This window comes from Euprymna scolopes, chromosome 27, assembly GCF_053919585.1.
Source record: "Euprymna scolopes isolate OS-2025 chromosome 27, ASM5391958v1, whole genome shotgun sequence".
Classification (NCBI taxonomy): Eukaryota; Metazoa; Mollusca; class Cephalopoda; order Sepiida; family Sepiolidae; genus Euprymna; species Euprymna scolopes.
The window spans coordinates 74,271,287-74,283,569 of record NC_136508.1 but is presented as its reverse complement, the minus strand read 5'-3'; positions in this window follow the sequence as shown (position 1 = coordinate 74,283,569).

Sequence of the window (12,283 nt, the reverse complement as noted above, 5' to 3'; positions counted from 1 at the left end):
ACATTCTGCTGTCATTTAATTTTTTAATTAATTATTTTAAAAATGAATGTTGTTTAAATAATATTAAAATAAAAAAAAAATACTTGTTTACGTAATTTTTTATATTTCGCTAGTTTTATTAGGCAAATGGATTTTTAACGCTGGATTTTTTAGTTTGTTTTAAATGTTTGTTTGAGAATTCTAATTTTTTACCTATATTTGCATATTTATTTATATTTTGGTATAGTATTTACTTCTTCTGTTAATTTAACCTTAAACCTCATTATTCGTTGGGATTTATAGGAGAATTTATTGAACTTTATAAAAAAAACACATGTATTGCTTTGACAAATGTTTAACTATAAATATTTGGCAAAATATATTCTTTCAAAATATTTAAAAAACATTTTTTCACAAAAGATCATTCAGTACGTCTCCTAATTAAATAAATAACAACGATGGTTTTGAAACGAGGAAAACAAATTATTAATAAGAAAAACGGCTGGAAAAATCATGGAGCATTTAGCATGAAAAGTAATATGGTTAAGATGACATTTGAAAAAGTAAAAATAACTATTTCTTAAAACTGGAAAAGATATAAGACAATATATTTTAGTAGAAAATATTATAAATTGATGATTTAAAAATGCTGAAGCATTAAAAATGTAATAAAAATACGCTGTGCATTTTATAATCAGTTCTTTATGCTACAATATTTAAAGTTATAAATTTATTATATATTTTACTAGAATATTTGTGTTGTTCTTTTCCTGTTTTAACGACAAGTCCTTTTACTTTTCTAAGTGTAATCTGTAATATATTACTTTTCAGTAATGTCATGTGTGTATATATATGTATATATATGTATATGTATATGTGTCGCTTAGTATATATATGTATATATATTCATATATATATATATATATATATATGTGTGTGTGTGTGCGTGTTTATGTCTTAGGCGCGCATCATCTGTTGCTTTTCACTGTTTTCATATATACATATAATATATATACATATATATATGTATATATATATATATATATATATTCGCCGATATATCTGCCTCTCTCCTCGCTTTTTTTCTTTTTTCATCTCTTTCTCTCTCTCTCTCTCTCTCTCTCTCTCTCTATATATATATATATATATATATACACACACACATATATATGTGTGTGTGTGTGTGTGTGTGTAAAATGTTTTTGACTCCTAATGGGGGGTATATATATATATAATTGCTGCTCGCCACAGCAATATGTGGCACAAGGCCGGAAGGTGGGACACTCCTACAAGTGTAAAAGAATGCCTGAGTAACCCTGTCAGCATTCCCCGGTCGAGGTGCCTCAGGCAGTAACCGATAAAATTACTCCAACAGAAAGCCCAGTGGAAAGGTCTTGGAGGTGGACCTCTTAGCTATTATCCAGGTGGTGTACCTCAGTCCGACAGGTGCTGGGTCGGTTCCCGGCCCCTCACCTGTTGGACTGAGTGCCAAGTAATGAATCCTTGACAAGTACTTCTACCCCGTCTCCCTGCAGCCAAAGCCGCTAGTTGACCTTCCCCATCTGACGAGTAATGGGTGTAGTAGACGATTAAATTCGCCGATCATTTTAATAACCATCAGCTGTGTTAAACAACGAATGAAAACCTTCCAAATTAGTATAAACATTGTCGAATTTTGGATTCAATCAGTTCGCCGCTAAATACGGCACGGGCCGCATTTGATTCTTGGCCGCCATCTTGGTTACTGCCAATTACAGTCAGGATCTGATCTGAACTACGGCGCCATCTTTGTTCAACATACTGTCACAACACTTAACAGGTTGTGGGCCCATGCTTAGACGATAAATGTCTGCCTCTGATTATAAGAGATGCATTGGATGACAGACGGAAAGCATTGGACATATTAAGAGAACATTATTTATCAAAAGGGAAACCGAAAATAATATCCCTATACACAGAACTAACGTAAAGAGAATGCAACTATTACTGACTACGTTATAAGGACAGAAACAACCGCCAATGTCGTAAAACTCTCAGGTGAAATAATAAGCGATAGCTTGTTGATATCAATGACCCTCACGGGACTTCTAGCCGATTTTAAACCATTTACAACTGTTATAACGCAAAAAGACAAACCCATAAACTTTACGAATTTAAAGTGGTATTGCGCAGTTACGAAAATACTAATGGTATGCTCGTGGACAATAATAACTTCAGCAATATTATGAAGTTTAAAAATGCTTCTCGAAAACAGACACCGGCAAATAACGCACCGCACCGCAACGTGTTCCTCCAAAAGTAATTTTCCCAAGAAAAAGGATAAACGAACTTTGATGAAAAACATACATTTCTATTCACATGTAACTTTGACAATATCAGAAACGGTAAATAAAACTTCTTGTAGACTGTGGTACTACAGCGCACGTTATCACCAAGGAATCTGATTTTATTCATTTTGATTCAAACTTTATTCCACAGTCATTTTGTCGAACTTGCCGACGGTAGTCAAATAAATGATAGAGGCTTGAAAAGAGGCGATGCTAAAATATCCCCAAAAATAATACAAACGAAATCTGTAACTGTATTCTAAAAATGCTCTGTTCATACCTACATTTGAACAAGGCATATTCTCCGTGCATGCTGCAATTAAACAAGGCGCGAATATAATATTTGGCCAAAACAAGTCAAAATTGGTATAGCCCAATGAAACTGTATTTGACATTAAAGAAAATGGCCGACTATATTGTTTAAAGGCATGGTTCCCTCAAAAACTACATGTCACGACTTAGAAACCTGGCATAAAACATTCTAGGACACTGCAATACAGATGATATTAAAAAATTAGCAAAGTAGTTGAAGGCATGAAAATAATACCTTCAGACGATCTCCCAAATTGTGATGTGCCTGCACAGGTGAAAAGGACAAAATATATAAGCAAAACGCCGGACAACAATGCTACGAAAATTCTCTCACTTGTGCATTGTGACTAAGCAGGTCCGATCAGTCCGATGGGATACAATGATCTAAGGTCGGTTTTGAAATTTATTGATGATTTTTCCGGTTTAATTATGGTTTATTTTCTAAAAAAAACAAATCCGACACTATCCTCGCCACTAAGAAATATTTAGCCGATATTTCCCTGTATGGCTCAGTAAAATGTATTCTCTCAGAGAATGGGACTGAATTTACTAATAAGGACTTTGAACTTCTATTAATTAACCCCGGTATTACACACGAGAAATCTGCGCCGTATTCCCTCTTCCAAAATGGTACAACTGAAATTGCATGGCGATTTCTTTTTGAGATGACAAGATGCCTACTTATCGAATCGAAATTAACGCATAATTTATGGGCGTATACTTTAATTATAGCAGCATATATCAGAAATAGATCGTTCAATAAAAGACTAAATTTGCGGTGTAAAAACTAAAATGAACAGAATGCATCTATTTGGTTCTGATTATTTTGCATTCACAGAAACGCCAGTAAACTAAATACTAAACGCGAAAAAGCTATTTTCGTAGGTTACGATAAAAACAGTCCAGCATATATAATCTACTTTACAACCCAAAATGCTTTAAAAAGGGTTTTATGTGTAAAATTCAATGATACATGATTTAAAAAATAGCGATCCAGTGGTGAAAAACGTGAAATATTACCTACCATCTTAATCGATCAAAATGAAAATATTAATAACGACGACAATTACGGTAGAACTTCTGACGAAAATATTAACCAGACACGTCGATACCCAATAAGAGGGCGAAAAAGGTGAGACTTCTTACAAATTGAAAATATTACGCAGTGGATTACTGTTATTTGTTGAACAGTTCACCGGAAAGTTATAATGGGGCGATTAATTCAGAAAATCACCAAGAATGGGAGCAAGCTATGATATCCGAATTGAAAACTTTATCTGAAAATAACACATACGAAATAGTGGCAAAATCAACAGATAAAAATATAATTTCTTTACACTGGGGTTTTTCCAAAAATATCATAGCTTCTGGCAATGAAAATTCTAAAGCAAGATTTTTGCGAAAGTTTTTCACAAATTTCTGGAGTGGAATATTTTGCAACATTTTCACCAACGACAAATTTAACGACAATTAAAATTTTATTACAACTTGCCGCTCAATACAATTTAAAAATAAATCAAATGGATGTAAAAACTGCTTATTTAAATGCTCCAATTGACTGCGGAATCTATATTTATTCTCACGAGGGATTTAAAATGAAAAAAAAATGGGTGTGGAAATTGAATAAATCGTTATAAGGACTAAAACAAAGTGCACGCATTTGGAATTTAACACTGCATAATTATTTAATAGAGCAGGAATTCAAGCAATGCCCCGTAGACGCGTGCAATTGTTGGTAATAAATTGTTGATTTTGTTCTTTTGGATTGCCGATATAATACTCGCCTCAAACTGTGACAACACTTTAAAAGACGTTAAAAATGAATTAAATAAAAAATTGAAAATGACCGATCTTGGAGGACTGTCATGGTTCCTCGGTATAAAATTTACATGTGAAAATGAGACTATAACTATGAACCCATCACGATATATTGAAAATATGCTGCTCAAGTTCGGAATGCAAGATTGCAAACCGCGTAAAACTCTCGTCGAAATGGACATAAATAAAAAGATAGAGACCGAAAAAAATTATAGATAATCGATTATACAGGGAAATGGTAGGAAGCCTCATCTATTTGCTGACCGCAGCTAGGCCTGGAATATGTTACACTCTAACAAACCTATCTCAAAACTTATCGAAACCGACAATTAAGGACCTTAATCGTGCAAAACAAATCCTTCGTCGCCTAAAAGGAACTAAGAACAATCTTTAATATTAAAAAGTCTACATATCCTCTAAATTTAGAAGGATTTTCAGATTCAGATTGGGGTAACTCACAGCTCAAGAGGCATGGTTTCGAATTTACTCGCTAAGTTAGCATTGCTGGATGGCATCGTCCTTTCAAATTGAAACTCATATTTGTGAGACCTCGGCTTTGGGTTATTAGCTGGATGCATGATCGCGTCACTTGTCGAGACAAAGTAGGTCCATTTAACAATCGGATTTCGACGCAGTTTGCTGGATCTGTGTTAGTCAATAGAATTTCTTGTGTGCGGGGGATTTGCTCAGTTGGTAGAGTGCTTGCCTCGCATGCAAGAGGTTCGGGTTTCGAATCCTGAGTCCGTATGTGTCTAACTGATTAGTCCAAATGAGAGCGAAACTCGAGTCTTGGTCTCCCGGTTCGTTGACTGTTATGGCTCTTGTGGGCTGCGACGTTGTTTTGTTGTGGAATTTATTATATACAATCTCTCACATTCTGAAAATCCTATCATAATTTACTCGCTAAGTAAGCATTTCTGGATGGCATCGTCCTTTCGAATTGAAACTCGTATTGTGAAACCTCGGTTTGGGGCTTATAGCTGGTTGGATTACCTCGTCCCTTCTCGAGACGGAGTAGGTCCATTTTACAGTACGATTTCGGCGCGGATTGCTTGATCTGTGTCGGTTAAGAGAATTTCTTGTTTGCGGGGCGTTTGCTCAGTTGGTAGAGTGCTTACCTCGCATGGAAGAGACCCGGTTTTCGAATGATGAGTTCGGATTTGTCTAATAATGAGCCAAATGAGGGCGAAACTCGAGTCTTGAACTTCCGGTTCGTTGACTACTATAGCTCTTGTGGGATGTGGCATTGTTTGGCTGTGAAATTTATCACATATATATTTTTCTCTATATGTTAGCTATTGTAGGTTTCTTGGACTTGTAGATTGTGCTATATTTAAGAACCAGCATCGGCGCCTGGCATTGCCCGGGTATTTGGAGGTGTGTGTTGAGCAAAAAAAAAAGTGGTAGTAGAAAAGCAGACTCAGACCCGTACTTTGAAGGAGGAAAAGAACGGGAAAAAGTGACATCTTTGTGTTTACGACCACCGTCAAACCGGAAGTGACGTAGGTTTAAATATAGGCTATCGAAAAGAGGGTATGACTTTCGAAAATATCGGCGATAAAAGCGACCCCTCCCTGTAGAAAAGTTTTTTTTGCTTTGCTTTTCTGAATAATTTTTTATATACATTACTAGCGGGGTACCCGGCGTTTCTCGGTTGTTTGGAGTTGTGAGTGTAAAGGGGCGGGGGTAAAGTAAAGAATAAGCGAAGTAAATAAATTAAATATTAAAAAAAACGTAAAAACTTCTTTAAAAATATCAGCACCCCCTCCCCCCCCCCAAAAAAAAAGCAGCAAACAAACGAAAAAGTTCTTAAAAAAAGAAATCGGAAAACAAAAAGCAAAAATCAGGGGGAAAAATGATAAACGTGTTCGGAAAAACAAAAACAAAGAAACACAGCGAAAAGCGAAACAAAACAATAGCATAGATAACCCTTCGATTCGGTTAAGTTCATGGTGCGTTTCACACAGTAGAAAGCATAGAAGGAAAAATAACGTTAAAATTCCAATCCAGTTTTTTTAAGCAACAACGAAATAAAGAATACCCAAACCGGTGTTCCGTCGAAACTGCCCCTTTTTTTTAAATATGTATAGGAATATACTGTGAATGCTGTTTTTTCATGTAACTTATTTTAAATTTCTATTGCGTTACTTAAATCTGAAGTGTATCCATATATATATATATATATATATATATATATATATATATATATATATGTGTGTGTGTGTGTGTGTGTGTATGTGTGTGTGTGTGTGTATAATTAGAGCGATAGAGAAAGAACTTGTTACTCACACTCACGGGTCTAGCAATTTCCGCCTATATCACTCTCTTCCTTTTTTTCTAATCGAAACATACTACGCCTTACCCACCAGACTTTGAAAGCTTTTAACACCTGTATGAAAAATTTAGTTCTCGCCCGTCTCTAAACATTCGTATGATTTTTCATTCGCAACACGTTAAACCATATATCTGTAAATTGAGGAAAACGGGGACCACCGTTTGATATGAACTTGTTTTTTTTTTCTTTTTGTTGGATCATGTAATTTCCAACATACCACCGTTACTACATACGTAGCCGACGTTACGGAACACTTCCGAATTTAATGTAGACACCAATATCATCGTTTTTACTCGCATTTGCAGTGTTCTTTGGAATTGCATTTGAGGCTAACGTCAACTGCATTTACGTGTCTGCACTTTGAACTACGCGCTTTTAAAACACCGACATTTATGTATGGATTTACTAAAAAAAATATTTGGAGGTTGGGCCCAGTGCGAACCAACATCTGTCTGTGACAAACTATGTGAAAAGATCCCATTGCTACAACTTTATATAATCATAATCAAAGTTTCGAAATACTCCTTATTCCCGAACTCTGCATTGTTTCAGGTTTGAAACCAGTGTCGATACTGTAATTTAATTAGGAATCTGGGTTGTTAATCCCGAGCGATTTCAAGAACTCGGGCGCCAGTGTTTTTGATTATCTTAATTATTTTATTTAAAAGCAATCCGATAATAACATCAAAGCAAATAATTGTGCACTCATTAAAGAGATAGCTGTAGTCTTTGAAATTGTGCAATCTTAGGATCATCACCCACTTCGAAAATGAATTAGTCTTATAACTCACTGACCTATCCAATAAACAATCGAGTACAAAAAACAACAACAAAAAACATATGTCATATTTATTCAGGACAGGCGGTGAATGTGATAGTTCCTGAGATTAAAATTGATACCCCGTTTGTGAAACTTCTACCTTACTATGATAAGTAATTCACGTGACCCAGATACATTCATATATCGCCCATGTTCTCCTATGCATTTTTTAAACATGCACCATAGCAGACTTAAAACATTTGATAGATAAATTTTCTTCAAAATTATATACAAGGTGTCAATAAAGTCCGTGTTAACTTCAAAAAAATTATAACTTTATTTGCATTTGCAATAGAAATAATCTGTACAATGGATTTAAAATAAGTAACTCTGTATTTTTCAAGCTTTTATTTAAGTTTTATTTTACTTTTCACATGACATCCATCATTAGCAATATAAAGGGTAATACGGTTTTAAGTTCACGAAAAACATTTGCCAAATGATTTATAGTAATACCTGAAATCACATTAGTTATTCAAGCTTTCAAATCTTCCAGTGAACAAGGTTTGGTTGCATACACCATTGTTTTCACATGTCCCCATAAAAAAATAATGGGTTCAAATCTGGCGAACGTGTAGGTTAATGAAATGGTCCACCCCTTCCGATCCATCTGTTAGGAAATTCCTTATTTAGAAACTGTCTAACACTCCGAGCAAAATGACAAGGAGCTCCATCTTGTTGAAACACTGTATCATCTTTCAAGTTTAATTGTTCAAGTTGCGGAATAAAGTAATTCTGCAACATATCTAAGTAGCTGTCACTGTTAATAACACGATCTTCAAAAATATATGACCCTATGATTCGATTTCTTCCCAAAGCACACCACCCATTAACTTTAAGAGAGTCCCTTTAATGTTCAACAGTTTCATTTGTGTTTTCAGTTCCCCAAATTCGGCAATTATGCCTGTTGACCTTGCCACTGATGTGAAATGTTGGTTCATCAGAAAACAGTAAATTACTCACAAATTCAACATCATTGCTAAGTTTTTCATTAAACTGGTGACAGAAAGTTAGCCGTGCATAATAATCCTCTTCTAACAACTGTTGATGTAATTGAATTTTGTAAGCTTTCATATGAAGTTTTACCCGCAGAATCTTATGCACAGTAGACTTTGGCAGCCCGAGCTCCAATGATGCCCGCCTTGCACACTTCTTACAGTAAAGGATTCTTCTATGGAAGCAACATTTCGTCACTGATACATGGCCTTCCAGACCGTGGTTTATCATGGACAGAGCCTGTCTCTTTAAATTTTTTCATCCATTTATGGTGTTCCTATGAGGCGCTTTTTATTATATATATATATATGGTGTCCATAAAGTATATATTTATATATATATATATATATATATATATATATATATATATATATATATATATATATATATATATATGCCACTTAAAGAAAACATGTTATTTTTTATTGGAGAAGTTTTCATCTAAAGATTAATATTTTGCATTATTTATTTAGTTGCAATATTGCTCTTATTATAGATATTAGCTTCACAATTTTCCGGATCATATGCTTAGTTATGCGGTAGAATTTATGTAAATATTACAATAAGCAATGCAAGATGTAGCAACATTATAAATAAAGAGTATAAACAACAACAACAACAACAATAATAAAAATAAAAATAATAATAATAAAAATAAAAATAAAAATAATAATAATAATAATAATAATAATAATTTAATAGTAATCATAATAATAATAATAATAATAATAATAATAATAATAATAATAATAATGATAATAATAGAAAGCCCCAAAATTTACATATCTAATTGTGACGTCTACATCTAACATTCGCCCAAAATAGTTGTGAGGCGTTCTGGAGGGCGAGAAGGCAGATAAATTGCTAGGCCGCCATTAGAAGAGTGTGATCGACATTGTTGACTCACGGAGTCCTTTTGTAACCTAAACTCCAAGAAATAACAATGGATTTCAGGGACAAATAAACGATAAGCGGCCATTGAGATAATGTGATGCCGTCTGCACAGGTTATTGATATAGTTTAAGGCGCCTAGCAATCTGTTGACTAACTCAAACTCTAGGAATCACCAGAGGTTTTTGCCAGTGGGAAATCGCTAGTGAGTGTCTGTGTGAGGATCCCTAGTAGATCAATATTAATAATAATTATGATAATAAAAAATAATAACCCCATTAATAATAATAATAATGATAATAATAATAATAATAACAACAACAATAATGATAATAATAATAATATGAATAATAATAATAATAATAATAATAATAGTAGTAGTAGTAGTAGTAGTAGTAGTAGTAGTAATTCTGATTTCGTTTATCAACGTCTCTCTGGAAAGCGATGGGATTCATTTCCAAATGATTTCCCTTAATCCAAGCTTCAAACCAGGAGCTTCCAAGATCAAGGGGTTTCTTAAGGATGTTGGTGCTGACTGCCTAAATCATCGGGGATTTGTAGTTTTTTTCAATTGCCCTTCCAGACGACTTGATACTACTCCTAGTGTGCAAACTACGACCTGGATTATTTGTGTTTTAACCCCGTGTATACGTCGTAATTCCAAGGCCAATGGAGCATAATTGCTCCACTTCTAATTCTCTTTCTATCTCATATTCCTGTCCCAGGGTACTGAGAAGTCTACAATCTGCCATTTTTTTTTAGACCTTGTTAATGACGACCAAATCCGGACGATTATATTCCAATTGCTTGGTCGTAATGACACTTTTGTCCCGCCATAGCTCTACCTTTCCCTCCTCACTTGTTCTTTCTTCATTAAGCACCTCGTCAAACCATTTTCCAGCACACTTCACCTCAACCCTCTTACACACCTCCCAATATATCCGGAGTCCCATGTAATCGTGTATTTTTCGGTACTCTCTCTGGGCCAGTCCACTACACCCTGCTGCAAGGTGTGCAATTGACTCTGAGGTTTTATCACAAATTCGGCATTCTGCAGCCACTTCCTCTCCTAGAACCCCTTTTTTGAACAATCGTGTTCTTAATGCCTGCTTTTGTGCTGCACGAATAAAAGCTTCAGTACTCTTAGCCGGATACCCAGCTCTAAGCCATTGCCATGATCTTTCATCAGCCATTTCTGCTATATCCTGGAAGAACCTTTCATGCATTTTCATCCTAGCCAGTTTCTTTGCCTTTTTTCTATCCATACGTTTAACATAATCAGCCTTGGTCTCACATTGGCCGCAACCTTAAGCATCCACTCCCCACGTTGGCCACAACCTTAAGTATCCACTCCCCACTTCTAACCACATGCTCCTTCAACTACATCTCCTCGTTTCTAACACAATCTTTTACACTTTTCAATCTTCTCCCACCATCTGTCCTCTTTTGATACAACCTTGCTACGCTACTTCGAATGTGAAATATACCAAACATTGCTAAACCTTTTCTGGTTTTGATATCCCTGGCATACAAATCCTTGTCAGACCATACTAAAATTCCCGCACTGTATCTCAAAACACTGACTGCTCATGCATTTACTGCTTTCATTAAGTTTCCTCCATACAGTTCCGACTTTGCAATTAGTTTCACTCTTCTAAGATACTCCATCCTGACTTTTTCCTTCATTTCTCTTTTCATGATGCCTACACCCTCCAGCACTCCCAAATACGCATATCCAGTATCTTCTATTTCTTTCATGATTTCTCCATTCGGCAGCACTATTCCATTCGAATGAAACTTTACTCCTCTTTTCATCACCAGCACCAAACATTTATTAATCACAAACTCCATCCCAATGTCTTCTGAGTATTCCCCCACAAGTTCTACCTGTCTCTACATTTCCTTTTCATTTCTACCGAATATTTTCAAATCATCCATAAACAGTAGATGGTTGAGGCGTCTGTCACCAGATCCGAAGTGATACCCTAGATTTTCTGTCTTCAAGAGGATCCTCAGTGGCATCATTATCATTACGATAAGAAGTGGCGATAACGAATCTCCTTGAAATATCCCACGTTTAATGTCAACTTGCCCCATCTCCTCTCTGTTTGCTATCAGCACCGTTTCCATTGAGCCATACTCGTCTCCAAAACCCTACCACATTCTCAGCAACGTTCTTCATCAATAGTATTTCACGTATCCATGAATGAGGAACCATGTCATAAGTCTTTCTATAATCGATCCATGCTATGCTCAGATTCCTTCTTCTTCGCATCCTACATTATTGCTTTATCAATTAGTAGTTGCTCTTTAGTACCTCTCGAGCCTTTCCGGCACCTCTTTTGTTCGTCAGGAAAAGCACCATTACTCTCTAGATGTTCATACATTTCCCCCGCAAATATTCCGGTCAACAGTTTCCATATCAATGGCATACATGTAATTGGTCTATAATTATTAGCATCTGTTCTTTTTGCAGGATCTTTCCTAATAAGTTTTGTTCTTCCCTTCACAAGCCAATCAAGGACATCTCCCGACTTTGCAGAGCATCAGCCATAGGTGGATAAAGGCATGAACACTGTTTAAACCAGAAGCCCATCACTCCATCTGGACCAGCCTTCCATTTTGTCATCCTTAATGTCATCGATGGTTATCTCAACGTTCTTCATCTGCTGCATTTTTGATAGCTTTTCTCTGACCTCTCCCAACCAGCTAGCGTTCTCATTATGTTGCCCTTCGACAGGCTAAGTCCTACTCCATGAATTCCTTGCATCTTTTGCATTTGGAGTGTTATTTTTCCCGCCTGTT